This window comes from Vidua chalybeata, chromosome 3 (assembly GCF_026979565.1).
Source record: "Vidua chalybeata isolate OUT-0048 chromosome 3, bVidCha1 merged haplotype, whole genome shotgun sequence".
NCBI classification, from domain to species: domain Eukaryota; kingdom Metazoa; phylum Chordata; class Aves; order Passeriformes; family Viduidae; genus Vidua; species Vidua chalybeata.
In genome coordinates, this window is record NC_071532.1 from 37,217,323 (window position 1) to 37,235,043 (window position 17,721).

A 17,721-nucleotide genomic window follows, 5' to 3' on the forward strand; every position below is an offset into this window, starting at 1 on the left:
GATGTCTTGATCTCAGTATCTTAGCCAGGACCTATTTGGCAGTACCCAAAGTAGCTACTCTGATGCAGGATGCACAGATATTAGACCCAGCTACCATGGTGATTGATATTCTAAAAATATCCAACTCAGCTGTACTGACAGATGGGTTAAATATATGGCTGGATCACAATCCGTTAGCATGAGGATGCAGAAAGTGCAGTTCAGTTGGGGAAGTATAAAGAAAAATGCACAAAAAAGTATCTATAAACCCAATGTTATGAAACTCTACTGGTCTCATATGTTAAATAGGCTTAATTTTAGTTTTCTCTCTTTCTCCTCTGGCAACTCTATCTAGTCCCATTCTGCACTCAAGGAGATGACAAATATGCAGAATGCACTGGTAAGAAGAAGAAATCCAGTTCTTAGGAAACACAACATGACAGAAAGCATTTGTTGCTGCTGCTGAAATTTGTGTATCTAAGCATTCTGAGAAGTCTAATGTGATCTTAGGCTGCCTGCTGCCTTGGAAACCAGTGGTCAGATACTCTCAGCAGTGGGCATAACCAACTAGAACATTTTGATTAGATGAAATTTCATGGAATTGAAATATTTCACACACTGTGAATTTCTGTCAAGGACCAAAAAAAGAGAGAGCAGTCCTTGAAAATCACAACCCCACATCCTAGTGGTTTGGACACAGGGTTGTTGGAGCTCTAGACTCAAACCCCTGTTGGACTAAGTGATCTGGAATTAAATCAATTATACCTGAAGCGGACAACAGGAAAGCCAGGTTGCTAACAGAGAAAGTCAAGAGATGTAACTCTCAGATATAAAAGAGAAAGAAATAAACCCAAACACATACCTATTTTTCATGTTGTTTGACTCTCTCCATTGCAACCCTAAAGCTTTGAGAAGTCAAGTAAAATTTGTCCACTTGCCCAAAGCAAAGCACTTGGATTACAGAAGTTAGTGCAGAGTAACAGAGCTAAAAACTAACAAAAACATCAGGTAATGAGAGTTCCACTTCCTAATACTCTCTTGCTTTGGAGAAACGGAAATCCCTTTTCCTCAGATACCATTTTAATGTTACAAGGCTGAACAGAGAGTATTGTTATTGTAGGAAAAAGAGAATCAAATTATCAAGAGAAAATGTATTTGGATCATGAGGTGGGTTTCTATGTATCTCACCTCTGCAGCACAAAGACTGGAGTTCAGAAAGCAACCTTGCTGCATGGGGCAGCTGCCCAATATTACTGAATATTGTTTTCCTCCAGGCAGCAGCTTGGATGTGAGAGCATACATTGGGTGTGGGCTGTCCCCACAGCCTCCAAACCTCAAGGGCCATTCCCAAGCTGTGAAAGGCATTTAGCTTTTGGCAGCACTATGATTACAGGGAAGGGCCCATTTGCAAAATGCCCCCTTCAACCCACAGAACTGCCACTGCAGCTCCCTCATGCCAGGTGGGATCACAGCAATGGGTTAGGCTGGAATTGCAGCAGCAAGATGCTGCAAAGTGCCTCTGACTCCCCATTAAATAAATGCTCTTTATTAAAAATGTCTTTTCAATCATTCACGTTTCTTCACATCCAGATCTGAACATTCCTGGGATTTCTCAAGGTCAGCTGTGCACGGGGATGTCCCTCTCTCATATTGCAACCCCCTGAAGTGATGATTTCTCCTTCTGTCTTTGGGCTCAGAGCAGAGCTGCCCTTTGCAAGCACCAGGTGGGTCACACTCCCCCAATAACAGCCATTAGGTATGGATGCGATTTGGATTTCAGCATATTTGTATGGAAATCACCCTTGTGGTGTCATTTTACTCCTTATAAATCACTTCAATATCAGGCTCATAAACCCAAGTGATTGTAGAGAACAAATAAATACGGATGCATTGCTGGAAATGCTGGAGTGCTCTCCGAGGGCTGTGGTCAGCAAAGGAGAGGTTTTCCACTCACTCCTTCCTTTTGTAGCCATCCTGTTTTTACAATTTCAAATTTAATACTTTTTCTAATATATTGTACGTTACCTCCCACGTATTTAAACTGTACTTAAAAGCATGCTAAGAACTGGTAATTCTTTAATGGTTGTTCACTTACAAGCAATTGTGGGTCATTACACAATCATTTAAAGGGCATTAATGAGAACCATTTAATGGTTTTAGTAGAATATCATTGTAAGGGACAAGGGAAAAGTTACTGGCTGTAAATTTTTATGACCATTTCTTACAAAACGTATTACTTTAAAGATTTATGTACGTAACAATGAGTACAATAAAAACCATGCTAAAAATAATTTGAAATCAAAGTATTGCATATAGATAAGGTCCCACTTGCTTCAGTTTTCAATGCAGAAAGATTTTCTCTTTTCTTTTAGAAACCTTTTGACTTGCAGTGCAGCTTCAGCTCTCCTTTATAAAAAGCCAGAGCAGGAAAAAAAAGTGCTCAACCCTACATTTTAGCAAGACATAAATTGTCCTTTACGGTCCATATTTTATTTTTACTTTTCACTCCTTGTTTTGCATATAAAGTTAGTATTTTCTCACTTTTTCCTCAAATACAGCACAATAAGCCAGCTTTTAACCGGAATGCAAGGAGAATAAGGAGAATTACTTTCCACAGGCATCTTGAACTGTACATTTCATTGGCTTTTTATAAATGGAAAATAAAGGAGAGCTCTGCACACCAAAATTCAAAGGTTGGCTATTTCCCCACATGGAAATTCTTTATTACTGTACTATACAAGAGCATACCTTCAAAACTACAGAAACTTATTTTGAAAACCATTCATATGGATGCATTAACCTTATTAAAGTGATTTAATAACAAAACAGTCATCATATTATGCCTGGTTTTGTCCATTTGCGATTCCCATGGAATATCTAACAAGGAAGAGAATGCCCTTTTCCCCCCAGTATTCTTGCATAAGTAGGAGAATATTTCTAATTAACAGGCAGAGTTAGTTCAGCACATGAATTGAACTCAACCATATCTCTAGAAACACTGATATTTTTACTGTTTGCATTAAGTATGGATTATATTTCTCTCTGAATCTAACCCAGTACCCATTACCAATAAGATTAAGATTTAAGATAACTTGGTCAAAAGATGGTGAATTATAACTTTTAATTAAAGGGTAAGAAATAGTTTCTTTAAAACAAACATGATAATACGTTCAACATCATTAATTTTTTATGTAATAAACAAAAAAACACAATGTGAATATTTTCAAGTGTGACACTGCAGAGCCAAGGAAAGGGAATTTTTCAAAACTTCAAGGCAAAAAAACATGCAGCTCATCTGCAGCTTTTGAATGTTTGGAAGCACTGCTGTTCTTTCACATGGAGTTTTGTTGGCCTTACACTCTCCAAAATTCAGTTTAAATTGCAATTGAGATGACACAGATATCAGTGAGTTATGAAGTGATGGTTATTACTGCGTTTTCTTTTACTATTTACTGATTTGGTCCTATTTTGAAATGACTGAAGAAATTTAAGTGCTGGACTGATCTGATTCACTTTTGTGTTTGAGATTGTGTACAAAGCAATGATTAATATGATGTGACATAGTGCCTGTCTCACCTTTAATACAGATTAACATTTGATTGGCATCTCAGGAATTCTTATTGCTGTGAATCCTTGAGCTTAGTCTCCAGAATTCTGTTTAACACAAGAGCAGAATGCAACTGATTTTATTTAAATTGCAGGGTCTGTGCAAGTCATAAGTCCAGCTCCTGCAGAATTTTACAGGGTATTTCCCTGTATGAGGCAGCAGATGCACCTTCACATCCTGTCCTTGAGCTGTCCCATGATTCTGTTTCCTGAACAAGACGTGTCACCCACACCCAACTGTGTCACAGCCATAAAGCAGGGACTAACCAAGGCACTAGGATGAGATCAAATCCCCTTTTACCACCAGCCTGCACTGGGAGTTATAACCTGCATTTCTGGAAACAAAAGGGCAACACACTAAAATCAATGGACCACTTCATTCCCTGGTTTTGTGATCTTGCTCATTATTGGCATTTTTTCACTTCTCTCTCACATTTTATTTTTCACTGGGTATTAAGCACTGCTAACTGTATTTTCCCCCACCAATTCTTCACCTCCTCAGAAAACAGGACCTGTACTCAGAGCACAAAATTAAGAGATGCATAAAAATCAGGGAATGAAATGGCACATTGGTTTAGTGTCAGAGTTTCACTTCCAGAAAAAACAGGACTATGAAAGCGGAAGAGGAAAAAAAAGAAGCAAGAAGCAAAAATTTAAATAAAGAGAAGCAATAGGAGCACAGGAAGATGAGCAAAAAGGATGAAGATGGGAACATAACTAAAAAAGGAAAAGGCAAAATTTAAGTGGATGAAAGATTAAGAACTACACGACATTATTTTCTTTATACACCTGCACACATTTCCATGCGCTACAGCACACACTAAAATGAGAAGAAAGGCAAAGGCAAAGCACTGAAATTGTTCACTTTTTTCCTACAGCACCACTAAAAAAGAGGAAATTGAGTGCCATAAATATCTTCAAACAATAAAGTTTTGATTTACAGAGAGAAAAGCAAATAAATTGTGAGTAATGATTTGAGGTTGTAGAGGTCTCCAAGCATTACATGATTTCTATTTGTCATGTGTGTTTCAGTATTTAGATTCACTCAAGTACATTTAGAACACAGATTCTGCTGAGTTTTTAGAAGGTATTTGGCTTGCACTAAGCTTTTTCCTCACTCCTTAATCAAATACCAACATGGACCGCACAGGCACCTTTGTAATTGCAAGACAATATGGGTTTGTTGCAATTATTGACTTCACACATACACGAGTGCCTCTTCTTCACAGCTTTTTGAATTTAATCATGTTTACTGATGATCCTTTGGCTACTCATAAAAACAGAGACAAATACCTCCACAACTGCCTTTATTGTGAGCAGCATTCACATAGGGCTTCAATCCGTTGCCTTGTCCCTAAAATTGTTTCAAATAGCCAGGAAGCTGCCTACAGTTCTGAGCTTCCTCTTCTGGCTTTGCACAAGCAGTTAACTGAGAATGGATGGAAAATTACAACAAAAAGTATGGAATTCAAAGGTAATTTACTATATATTTTCAAGGTACCAAACTTTAAAATACCTGTGAGAAACTGCTATTTTCAGCTTTCAGTCTAAGTAGCTGCCAATACCCACAGCACAAAAATGAAGGAACAATTGCAGAACAGAACCTGGGAAAGCCAGAGAGACATTCAAAGCAGTGTCAGTTTGGCTCCAGTGATCTGATCCATGACATCTTAAATGCAGAGTTGGGCAGTGTCCTGGAAAGGTGATTTGGGATTAATCATGGAATGGTTTTGTTTGGGGCAGACCTTAAAACTCATCCAGTTCCAACCCTCTCCCACGGGCAGGGACACCTCCCACTTGTAGGTGGGCATTCAAGTTCTGGATCTCAGACATGTAAAATATCCTGCTCAGAAACATATTTTCCAGCAGAAAATGCAGAACTTGAGCTGTTAATATCTGATCTACAGGGTCACCAAAAGATAGAAGGGACATTTACTGCACCCAAGAATGTTCAGAGCTACTGCATCTGCTGATCAATAAAAAATATTTTAAGATACAACAGCAGTGAAAGACAGTTAGAAACGGTTTATTAAACATGGTTTTATTACAGATTGCAAAATTTCTGTGGGGGGAAACTAATATAAATGGACCCAGAGCCTAGCAAACACTGGAGCCCTGGCTCTGGCTGGCTGTTACCAGGATACAGGAATGGCTGCCACAGGGCCACAGAGCACCATCACTCTCCTGGTTTGACAACTTCCTTGGAAAAAAAAAAAAAAAAACTGCTGGCAACTTCTGAGAGAAGCTTACAACCAGGAATTTGGGAAGAGGAGGGACTTGTGAATGGTGTATTCCAGTAATTCACTCAATCCAAGTACAGCAATCAAGGGCACATACTGATCAAAACAGCTTTAGAAGCGTCTCCATGACAATCTAGGACAGGTAGGAAAGATCCCCAAATTTTGTTCAGCCTGGAAAAGTGAAGGCTTAGGGGTTACCTAATTGCGCCCTTCCAGTACCTGAAAGGAGTCTACAAGAAAGAGGGAGGGGGACTGCTTACAAGGGATGGAGTGACAGGACAAAGGGGAATGGATTCAGACTGACAGAGCACAGGTTTAGATTGGATATTAAGAAAAAAAAATCTTCCCTGTGGGGATGGTGAAGCCCTGGCACAGGCTGCCCAGAGGAGCTGTGGCTACCCCATTCCTGGAAGGGTGCAAGGCCAGGCTGGGCTTGGAGCACCCTGGGATAGTGGAAGGTGTCTCTGCCCATACCAGAGGGGTTGAAACAAGATGGGCTTTAAAGTCGCCTCCAATCCAAACCATTCTGCTATGGTTTTGATTTTATGATTTTGACTTATGATTTTACTCTTCCCAACACCATCAGCAGGCATTGCTGGTACATCACTCTGAACATCTGATATACCATCTCTCATTTTAAAAAAGTCCACTTTGACCTGTGTGTGGGTAATTTCACCACAGTGACACTTGAACTTTCTCTCTGCATTCTTCTGCCTACCACACCTCCGGGCATTCCCAAAGAATAGTTTTAAAGAATGGCTTAACAGCAAAATTTGGGTTTGTGACGGGCACAGGAGCAGTTTCCCTGTGAATCTCTGCCACAGCCCTGTAAGCTGCACCTGAAGATGCAAGCACAGTAGAATTGATGTGCCAGGTTATTTTCTGTGAATTCAGGAGCATATTTTAAAGCTGTGACACAGGCAGTACATCCTCTGACACAAGCTGGGAAGCAGAAAGTCACCAGCCTCAGTTCCTGCCTGAATGCTGGTGACTCCCTGAAGGATTTACCTCTCTGCTTTTGATTCCCTATGTGCCACCAGGGAATAACAGCACTTACCTACTTCACAGCCAGGCTCTTGTGAGAACTAATTAATGTTTGTTGCCCAACACTTGGAATTTCTAAAATGTCATTTAAGGGATAAGTATTATTGCCATTATCATCAGCGCTGTCCTGGGGACAACAGGCACACAAAGGCAGCTGCTCCAAGAGCTACTTAATACATTACGAACAACAAGCAAAACAGCAGAAAAAGCATCAAATCTCTGATTTTCTTAGGAACAAGTGCTTAAGATATATAGTGGTTGACATCATCTGCCTGCCTGAAAGATTTGCCATGGTCTCACTCTGCCTTGTCCCCCAGGGTGTCAATAGGAGCACTCTGGAATAGCAGCGGAACCCACCACTGCAGGACCTGCCTGAAACTGAGATGCTGCCCACGTGCAGTTTAAGAAGTCTGTTCTTCCCCAGCTTTGCTTCCTGTGGAATCTCATTTCCCTTTTTAATTTCATTTTCCCTTTCTAGACAGCAGAGTTAAGGTCATCAGCCAATGATGTAACAAGCTGGTTAGGAAGGTGCTGGAACCACATGAGATAACTATATTTAGTTAGAAAATTCCAACATAAATTATATTGCTAAAGTCTATTTATGCAATTCCTTCTGTGGATATATTAAAAGCTATTTTAAGTATTCATACTCACTGAGGGGAAAAAAGAAGCCTAAACTATGTCCAAAAGGTAAGGACATGATTCAGTACCTGCAGAGAAATACACTGAAGGTTTATCTCCTTCCAAAGGCAGAGATTCCTAGAAAAATCCTTTAGTTTTATCCCTGGGACAGACATATCCAGTTTGGAACTTGTACCCTACCAACTCAGCACACTCTGAAAAACAAACTACAGCCGCAAGGACTGTGGTTCTCTGGAAACTTTTTCCTCATTAACCTGAGGTTCTGGGGAATCAACTCCAATCAGGAAGATATTTACATCCAGATCAATGGGAAATGAGACTTCCCAACATGGATTGTGTCCCGCACAATATTTTAGTGTCCCAAACCTATTAAGCGCTGTGAGATTTATGCCATCAAGTTCATGTACCATGCTATAATTTACATTTAAAAGTTGCCTTGCAGCTGCTTCCCCTTGGCCTGTTCTTCCATTATATCTGAATTAATAAAGTCTATAACCTGTGCTTTCCTGTGCTAAGGAAAATGAAGGAATGGGAAGTGGTTGGAAAGAAAGAATGAAAACAACCAAGTCAACACCAAGTGACAATATTTCTGAACTGTTATAATGTGTCTGGGAAAAAAAAAATCACTTAAATCATCTATGATATTGTGTATTAAAACCAGACTTTTTCATATTTTTGACTTCTCAAATGAGTGCCTCAGCAAGGGACCACTGGGGCAGCCACAGTATGCAACTGGCTCCAATTGGGATCATCTCTGTTAAACCCTCAGTGATGCCAAGCACAGACAGAAGTGCAAATAAATAAATGTCAGGATACAACTCACACACTGTGCAAATATCCCTTGCAAATATGAAGTGACCTTGCTTTACAAGGGACAGGTCATTCAACACCCAGCACAGGGAGTAACATCACTGGGACACAGGTACTGGGCTGGACTCCACCCCATAATTCAAGGCCCCTGGTCCATACATGGAATTTTCTTTCCAAGTAATCAACTACTCAATTGGAACGAAGAATCCAGGAAGACAAAGCACATAATGAATGCAAATTACTGAGAGAAGCTACCTGAGGTGCGTGCAATATGTGTTTGTACTGCACAGTCTCTGTGCCCCTCAGAAGGGGATCATAAAAAGCTGGAGATGAAAGGTGGCTGGTGTGATATGAGCCAACAGACCAAAGAACAAGCAGGAGCAGAAGTGGGAATGGTAGGAAGGGATAAAGTTGTGTTAAACCCTCAGTGCCTTCAGACACAGTGCCTCATACCCTCCAGTAACAGCTGCACCAGACCCAGCCCTTATTTACTACAGATCCACATATCTTTGACCTATATTTTGAGAGCCATTAAGAATCCAGAATAAGGACAAACAAAAATAAGAGTTTGGGTTTGTTTTTTTTTTTTTTTTTTTTTTTTGGGGGGGTGGGTTGTGGTTTTTTTTTTTTTTTTAATTGGGTTTTTCCTCTTCTCTTTTGTGTTAAATAGCACAGCCTCAAGCCATTCTTACAGTTGCAAAGATGTTCAAATGAGGCCTTCAAAGGCTGGAGGCTGAACTCTCCGGGGTGGATTCTGCTGTAATCATTAGGCTAAACAGAAATACAAAATTGCTGTAAACAACAGACTTATAAAAGACAATATTAAATATCATGCCACCAAGTCAACGGGAAACTGAAGCTCTCTGATACACAAGTCATGGTCATGATGCACACTGTGCTCACATCAAAATATAACTGGGTTTTCTTCTGTTTATCCTTCTCCCATTACTCTGGGAAGAATGAAAGGCAGCAGGAGAAGAGAAACAAGACAGGCAGTTGTGGTAACAACAGCACTCTCAGCTGCCTTTTGCCCCCATATCAGCACCATGAAGACAACAAAAATGACCATAACCTGAAAGTTTATTAAGGAAAAAAAGGGAGGTGAGAACTCCCAAAGAGCACAGTCCAGAAACAGCAGATTCTGTACTGAACAGTCACCAATTCATCTTTACAGCTAGAGCTTTTTCCCATAATAGAGAATGTGGAGAGCACAGCCCTTCAGCAAGCAGTAATTAGGGAGGGCACCCCTGCCTGCCTGCACATCCTCTCTGCTCAGGAAAGCCTCTCCTGCTCCAGGAGCTGGAGCAACTCACCGCCACTGCCCCCAAAATGGGAAACTTGCTGCAGATGCAGCTCAGCTGCTAAGGAAACCAACAGAGCTTTCCTGAACTAAAAGAACAACCTGATTTTTGTGATCCCAAACTAATGGGTTTGTGATCAAAACAGGTTAAAGGCAAAAAATCTGTGCACTGCCATCAGGTTCAGACACTACTATGCACTACTAATACACAGATGCACATCAAAGAATTATTTCTCAGTGACAGAAAAGCCAAAGTGCATTCAATGATAAAAGTTTTCAGAAGAATGCTCAAAACAATTAGCAGAACATGCTGCATTTTCACTAATGCCTCCAGCTTAAATTCTGAAATCACTAGTAAAAATATATGCATTTAAAACCAAAGAGATGAAGTTAGAATTAACAATAAACTTGCTTCTTGCAGAAAAGCTGCTTTATAAACAGTATATTTACTGAAAGCACATTCCCAAGAGCCTTGTGTTAAACTGTAACATTTTCCTTTACAATTGTACACTCTGAATAAAGTTTGGACTTAAAGAGCTTGCACACTTTGTTGCACCGAAGCTGTTTGCATCACATGAAGCTGCTCTAATCCCAGGCTGCCTTCTGAGCATTGCTCTAAATTATGCCACTGGCATTTCTTCCAAGGTGCTGCCTTGGTGAGGGAACAGGGACAGTAGAGGGGACCACATCCAGTCAAATTCATCTGCAAAGACAAGCAGAGCTTTATTTTGCCTGATTGGGAAAGCCAAAATCTGCCTCTGAAAAGTATAGCAGTTATGATTCCTCAAGTAAATTACTCTTAAATTATGAAAAACAAAATAAACTTTCAACTCATGGGCTGCTTGGTAGAAAGAGAAACTCCCATCTGAAAGGACTTCGATGAATTCAGTTTTCACTACAGGTGTCACTTCCCTGCTTTACTTCCTTGGGTATTCCCTCTCAGCACATTGATTAACATAATTTAATGCTGCTCTAACTCACTTCCCAGAGCACCCACAAGTGCCTCTAACATGCACAGACTCCTGCCCCAAGCACTAATCCAAATGGAAGCAGCTGTTTTGCCACCTCAGTGTTGGCACCCAGACCAGAGCTGCAGCATAGCTGTGCAGCTCAAAGATTTTACAATAAGGAAAACGCCAAAATCCTTCACACTGACGATCTGAGCTGTACCAGGAGTCCTATATCATGTATGACAATTTCTTTTGTTCAATTTCAAATTTCATTTAATGCTCTGTTGTTCTGGTATGGTTTAAAAGGTTAATAACATCTTGGTAAAAATTAAAGCATGGAAGTTTGCCTCTTTATCTCTAAAACTTCCATGATTCTGAAGCAGAATTCCTCCTTCCTCCCTTGCCACAAGCATCCCCCTCCAGAAAAGTAAAATTAATAGTTTCCATTCACACAAGCTCCATTTGGGAGAGAAGTTCCTGGCATTGATCAGATCCCACAACACCAACTCCAGGCACAACAGGTGTGCTGAGCTGCCTTTCCATAGGCAAACACTCTGTTCCTAGAATATGGGATTCTCTCATGGCCATCCAAACCGAGGGTCTTAAAAGGAGAAATGCTAGAACAGACAGCTTGAATCTTTAAGGTGAAATTTTCCCCTGTGTTTCTAATTTTTTACTTTCCTGGAAATGGATTTAGACTAATTTTGAAAGACAATCTGACATCACAGATGAACCGCTGTCAGCGGAAACAGGAGGCCCCAAGGAGCCGCGTTCTTAAAGGGTTAAAATGAAACCTCTGCTCCGGCATTTCCCTGGATCAATTCCCAATCAAGCCCCAATTCCTTTTGTTTTGACAGTTTTGTGATGTAAAATAGAACACACATACAGTAAAAACACAATCAAAGTCCCTGCTACTCGAGACTCTGGAAGTTTCTCCTATTTATAAATAGCAAAAACATATGTTTATGTAAAGGGAAACACTGATTTACTAGAACTGATTGCTTCACAGTCTAATTACTTTTCAACTGGCTGTTCCAAATTAAGATGTCATTGATGGCTTTTTGTGATATATTTCATTTTAGGCAAATTTATTCTATAATAGAGCACATCATAATGGAAAGCAGAGTTTCCACTCTTCCCTCCTCTTTGTAGCCTGATATCTTGACAAGTAAATTAAATTTAGCAGTTAAAATGCTTCCATTAGTAATTTTATTAAGTTAATTAAGGAATCTCTCTTTCTGAATTTTAACTACACTCATTTCAGCACAACCTTGATTTTTTTTTCAAATTCCATATATTTAGTAACCATGATGGTTTCTAGGACAAACAACTACCTATGGGTTAGTCATGAGTCTATGACAAACTTAACTAAGGAAAAAAAGCCAGATTTTCAAATAAGAGCTCATTTTTTTCTTTAAATTCTTTTGCTTTACAAATCAAATAAGACTCTCCTACTCAAATCTAGGGACAATGAATTACTGTGAGCAATTCCAGGTTCTAGAAAGCACAACAGAAACTGTACATCTAGAACATTTCTGCTCTAGAAAATAGGTTAATATGTGTAAACCACATCAATAAAATGAGAATTACTGAACCCTCACCTGTTGCTTAAGCCAAATTCATAACTCCTGGTACACAGAAGGTCTACATTTCATAAATAGTTTTATCTTTTACCTTTTATTTTATTTTTTCATATTTCACCACAGGAAAAACATGGATATAAGCAAACATTACGAGAGCAACTGTTCCCTTTTACATCCCTCCTCCCTGAAGTGTGTGACTATGAGACTTTCAGTCACCTCCAAAGCAAAGAATTGTAAGCAATTTGTATCCAAACTAAATTGATATATTGTAAACATAAGCTAGCAAAGTGCTTTGTTTTTTCAGTCACTGCAATATGCAAGAGGCCAAGTGTCACATTTTCTGATAGTAAAAAAAACCCACACCTAGTTTATCTCCTCACCTAAAGGAAGTGGATTTTTCAATAAACAGCCAAACTTTTAAGGTGCCCCAGGAGCAGGGCCAAACAAATGATAACATCCACTTGACATTCCATGGTCTGCTGCAAAGCAATGTCTCAAAGAAGGAAAATATGATTATTTAAGCCCAAACACTAAGCACAGGGAAGGCTGACACTGATTGTGGATGACAAGGCCACCCAGGGGCACAGCTCAGCACAGGCAGATTAACATGTACAGATATAAGAGTGCTCCTATCATAGCCCAACACAGGCAGCAAACAACAACTGGAACAGGGAATTCAGTTTGCTGGATCAGAGATCAGCCGATACAGGTATGGGAACAGATTTGAGAACATGGAAATGGGGGGAGATGCTGCAGGACTCATTGACCCCACCTGACCCCAGCAGGGACCAGGTAACACCTGCAGCCAGCCCCTGAGGTGCTGTGGGACAGGGAAAGCTTGTGAAGAGGCAGCTTTGGGAGTGTAAGGGAGGAAAAACCTACTTAGATGAAGCAACTGTGTAAGCATCACACATTAAATCCATGTCTGATTGTGAAGCCTTGGATATGTTCTTTTCTTTCCTGGCTTTCCTCACCAGAGCTTTCCAGCACACACAGGACAGGCAAGGAAAAAGAATGCTGGCCAAAGATGATGTAAAGTTGGGAGTCTAAATCACTGCAGCACAGATCATCCCTAATTATGGCACAGTGGGCCACAAATAAAACCAGTGATAAAATGGACTATTAAAAATGATATTCATGTTTTACTGATGGAGAACTGCCTATGGAGATGTTGATCCCACTTCACAATGCAATTCCAAAAGCAGTAGGTGCCTTTTACCAAGAGATTTGGCTGAAAGATGGGAATGAGGTCAAAATTCAGAAGAATTTCTCTACAAACAAGAGCAAACACAGACTGTGGTTTTTTCATTAGTAATGGTCAGAGTACTTGGGATGAAACTTTTTCCAGCTTTGTTACAGAATTTGTAACTTACAATGTATTTTTGCGGGAACAGAAAAGTCTCAGAAAAAAATTCCAATGAGAAAATACAAACAAAGTTCATAAGTTTCAATCAAAATGTTTGGTTTCATATTTATAAATTAAAATATTTGTGGAGTGCTCCCCCCACCCCAATAATTAAAAAGGTGAGTAACTGCATTTAGAGCAAGAGTCCAGTTATGGAATAAAAAACTAATAAAGCTGGAAAACACATGAAGTCTTTAAGGCTGTTTTTTCTATTTCAAGCACAATTAATCATTACTGATATATCACTGGGTTAAAATAAAATAATAAAGCAGAAGTTTGTGCAGTGAATAAATTCCTTATTCCTTTTTAATAATAAATATTTCTAATACTTAGACCGATCCAAAAACTTGCAGAACCACCCTCCTCATGCCAAACACTTAACATTAATTAATTACCTTCTGAATCTTAAAATTGAATTTATTTACAAATAACAGTGAGCAAAACACGATACACAGCTACTCAATTCATTTGGCCTGAAATCCATTTTTACAGGTAGGAAAATAACAAAACAAAGAAGCAGAAATAGTCTCCATAATGTGATTTTTGAATCAGACTGGGACACAACTGCAGTGCATTCACCACCCCATTGTTTTAGAAATATTCTGTGCCACTCTTTTAAGCAGTGAGCAACTCTTCCAGATATGGGCACAAAGGTTTTGTTGGGAAAAGATAACACCAGAAAACCACAAGTAAACTGCAACTTTCAGCCCTGATTTTCCTCATTTTCAACCATATTTTTGCTTTGTGGTAGCTCAGTAAGGGACAGTAGGAGACAAGTTAAAGTCAAATTCCCATCAGGCTTCCAAGATCTGTGAGTGGGACATTCAACTGGGAACAGAGGGATCCAGACTTTCATTATGTAAAGAACAGCAAACACGACCTCAAATAGGTGGGAAAAGCAGGGATGTGCAAGCAATTCCTAGGATTACATGCCTCAGACTCTCCCACTTTTGTTTTCAAGAACTGGGTCCAGAAAAACTGGTGCCTGGGATTGTGGGTCATTACTTCCACTGGAGAACAGCAGTTTCTCTCTCTCCTAATTCAGTCAGCCCAGGAAGTCTGGCAAAATTTAACCCAAACAAAAGTACCATCCTTCCTTAAAAGGTCCTGCTAGGTTTGGATTTTCTTTCAATGAATCCAGGGATTAAGGACTATGTGAACAAATAAAACAAATGCTGCTGAAGACAATCACCATTTTAACTTTACCACAAAACTGAAGGATGTTTGCAAAACCACAGGAACATCAAGCCGGAAAGGCTTCTGAGAGATTGGAGAGGCCATCCTCAGGCCCTGAATCAGGTTCAGGTGTATCTGTATGATTTTTAAACAGGTGTTTTTCCATCTTGTTATTTAACACCTCTAATTGCAAGGTTATACAATTGCTCTCAGCAACTCGTCGCCGTGGTTAGAGAGTTTACATCTGCACTAAAAATAATTACCCCCCCCCCAAAAAAAATAAAAATCAAACTTGCTAATAATCAAGTCAATTATTTCTTGTTCAACACTTGGTAAATATGGAGAATAACGATTGCCTCGTAACCATTTATTCTTCAAGACTATTCAAGTGCCTCTCACAAACTAATTCCTTCCCAACTAAGTACCTACAATTATTTTGACCAGGACATTTTCTACTTCCAACATATTCCAGCCAAAAACAGCCACACATTTCACCTCCATCTGTAGAGTCAAAAGAAAGCATCAATTTGCCCCTAGTTTGCAGCTACAAAACTGGGACCACGTTAGGACTTGGTGCCAGCCACCCCCTTCACCACACATTATGGCCATTTTCTCTCTCCATCAGCCACAGCCCTAAAGCAGAAACATCAGACTTCTCTGCTCAGCCCTACAGCACCTCTACAACACAGGGCACTGCCTCATCTCAAAGCACCATTTAGCAATTAATAATTAGAAAACCCACAAGATGAGCTTAGGTAAGGAATTGTTTTCTGGCACTTCCCAATCTCAATGCTACAACATAAACACACAACTTCTCAAAATGCTGAAAACCAAAATAATATCCTTAGTTGGCTTTGGAAATAGAGAATTCCTTTTCGCCTCAGCATTAAGTTGTTTCTTAATGTCTTATCAATACATTTGTTTCCTTCATTAAAAACAGACATATTTAACGACATGGCTTTTACTGATGTGCAATTAATCTCCAAAGCAAACTCAGACACAAACCCAGCATAAATCTTCCAATAATACAGACCACACAGTGTTACCAACCAACAATCCTGAAAAACTTCCACAGAAGACACAAACTTACCTTTAGAGAAGAGCCTCTGCTCTCCGTGGATCTATTGATGGCAGACAAAGGAGTTTCAGGTCAAGACCAGCTCATGGCAGCTGAAAAAAGTCTAAAAATCAAATCTAGCTTTCCATCATTTCATTTGTAGAAAACTGAGTAGCAAAACTCCACAGAGTGATTTTTAAATAAAACCTAATTAATTTAAAACTCATCAACTAAGTTTAGCTGCCCAATTAGATAACTAAACCCAGTCTGGTAAGGCTGAAAATCAGAATTACACTGACCTAGCCCCACCCTGCCCAGGGCTTGGCTTTGTTTGCTGAGCCCAGGATTGGTTTCTCTCTAACAAGGGACACCTGTTGAAAGCACCTGAATCAAATTATATACACTCAAATTATAACAGCTGATTTTCAGGTGGGGTGTTTGTTGGTATGGGGTTTTTTTCCCCTTCTTGGTCAAATAGAACAATTTTTCAAAAGTGTTTCTGTGGAACTCTTTCTGGAGTATCAACCTGGAACAAAATCAGTCTTAATGTGAGAGCTGGAGCTAGAAACCATTCCGTTCAAAACACTGAAAAACACAATTGGAAATAAATGCTTCTTTCCCAAACTCTCTGGTGGATCCCAACATCCTGTCTAACTCCAGTGCAAACCCACCCTAAATGAAAGTACACTATATTTCAACTAGGGAGTGTTTGTGGAAGTTGATAGAACACCAAATTAATTCTGATCTTCTTTACCCTGTGTTAAATAGAAATATTGCATGAGCTGTCAACTTCTTTCTGAAAGATCTTCCTTTCTATGCCAATTTTATCCTGCCAGCAAGTACAAACAGCACATTGATGTTATCTCCAAATATCAAATAAATACATTTTTGGGTCTGAAGGGACCTGATTTGATTCTAGACTGTGCTTTCCTCATCACTGGGGCCAGGATTTCACCCCTGTTTCTCATATGCTTTGCTGGATGGTTCCTATCCTACATAATACCCCTGAAATGTTTCCCATCTAAACCAACCCAAAAAAAATGTTGCTAAATGACTCAGAAAACTTCTTTTGCAAAGATCCAAGCTTTCAGAAGCTCACATACAAACTGCCTTCAAGGAAAAGCATAACTCTCCTATTGCTGTGTCCTAATCCAAGTTTGAGAGTCTCCTCGAACAAGAAGTTGCCACACAGGGATGACTTTGGGATCAGAGGAGGAGGATTTTTTTCCTTTTCTGCTTTTCCACTGTTAATCTTGTCCTAGAGTAAAGGCTTCCTGGCAAACAGCCTGTTTTCCAATAAATCCAACAATAATACCAATAATAACTCAGAAATAGAATACCTTATCTGAATTGTATTTGAGTTTATTACTGAGGATACCCTGAGTCATGGTAAGCAGAGGAGAACATAAACACCTGGGTGTCAGAGGGTAGCATTTTACCCCAGCACTGCAATGCCTGTCTGGGCAGAGGGAGCTGAGACAGGAGAGCCCAGACAGTTTCTGTTCCAAGGAGCTGGACCCCAAACACCTGCTGATCCCTCACAAACTGTTCCTTTTGTGTTTACAGCTCCCACCCAAGCTGTGCTGCTCATTGGTGTTTACTGGCCAGGCTGGGCTCTGCACTGCTGTCTATAAATTGCAATTATAAATTTAGCACACCTGCACATGAAGCATCTTTCCAGCCATGGGAGCAGTCAGATGGCAGCTGACAGCTCTATAGTTGTCCAAGAACTTTTGAGGCTGGTGGAACTCAGGGCTAAAATCCACTTCACAAAAACTGGTGGGTTTGGCCCTTCAGAATTTGAGGGGGATGAATCTGAGGAGCTGTAAATATACTGGAGATGGACAGGCTGTGACCATGGACCACACTGGATCTTCTGGAAGGTGCTGTAATTATGGTTCTACTGAAATTGTCAATAGTAATTCTTTT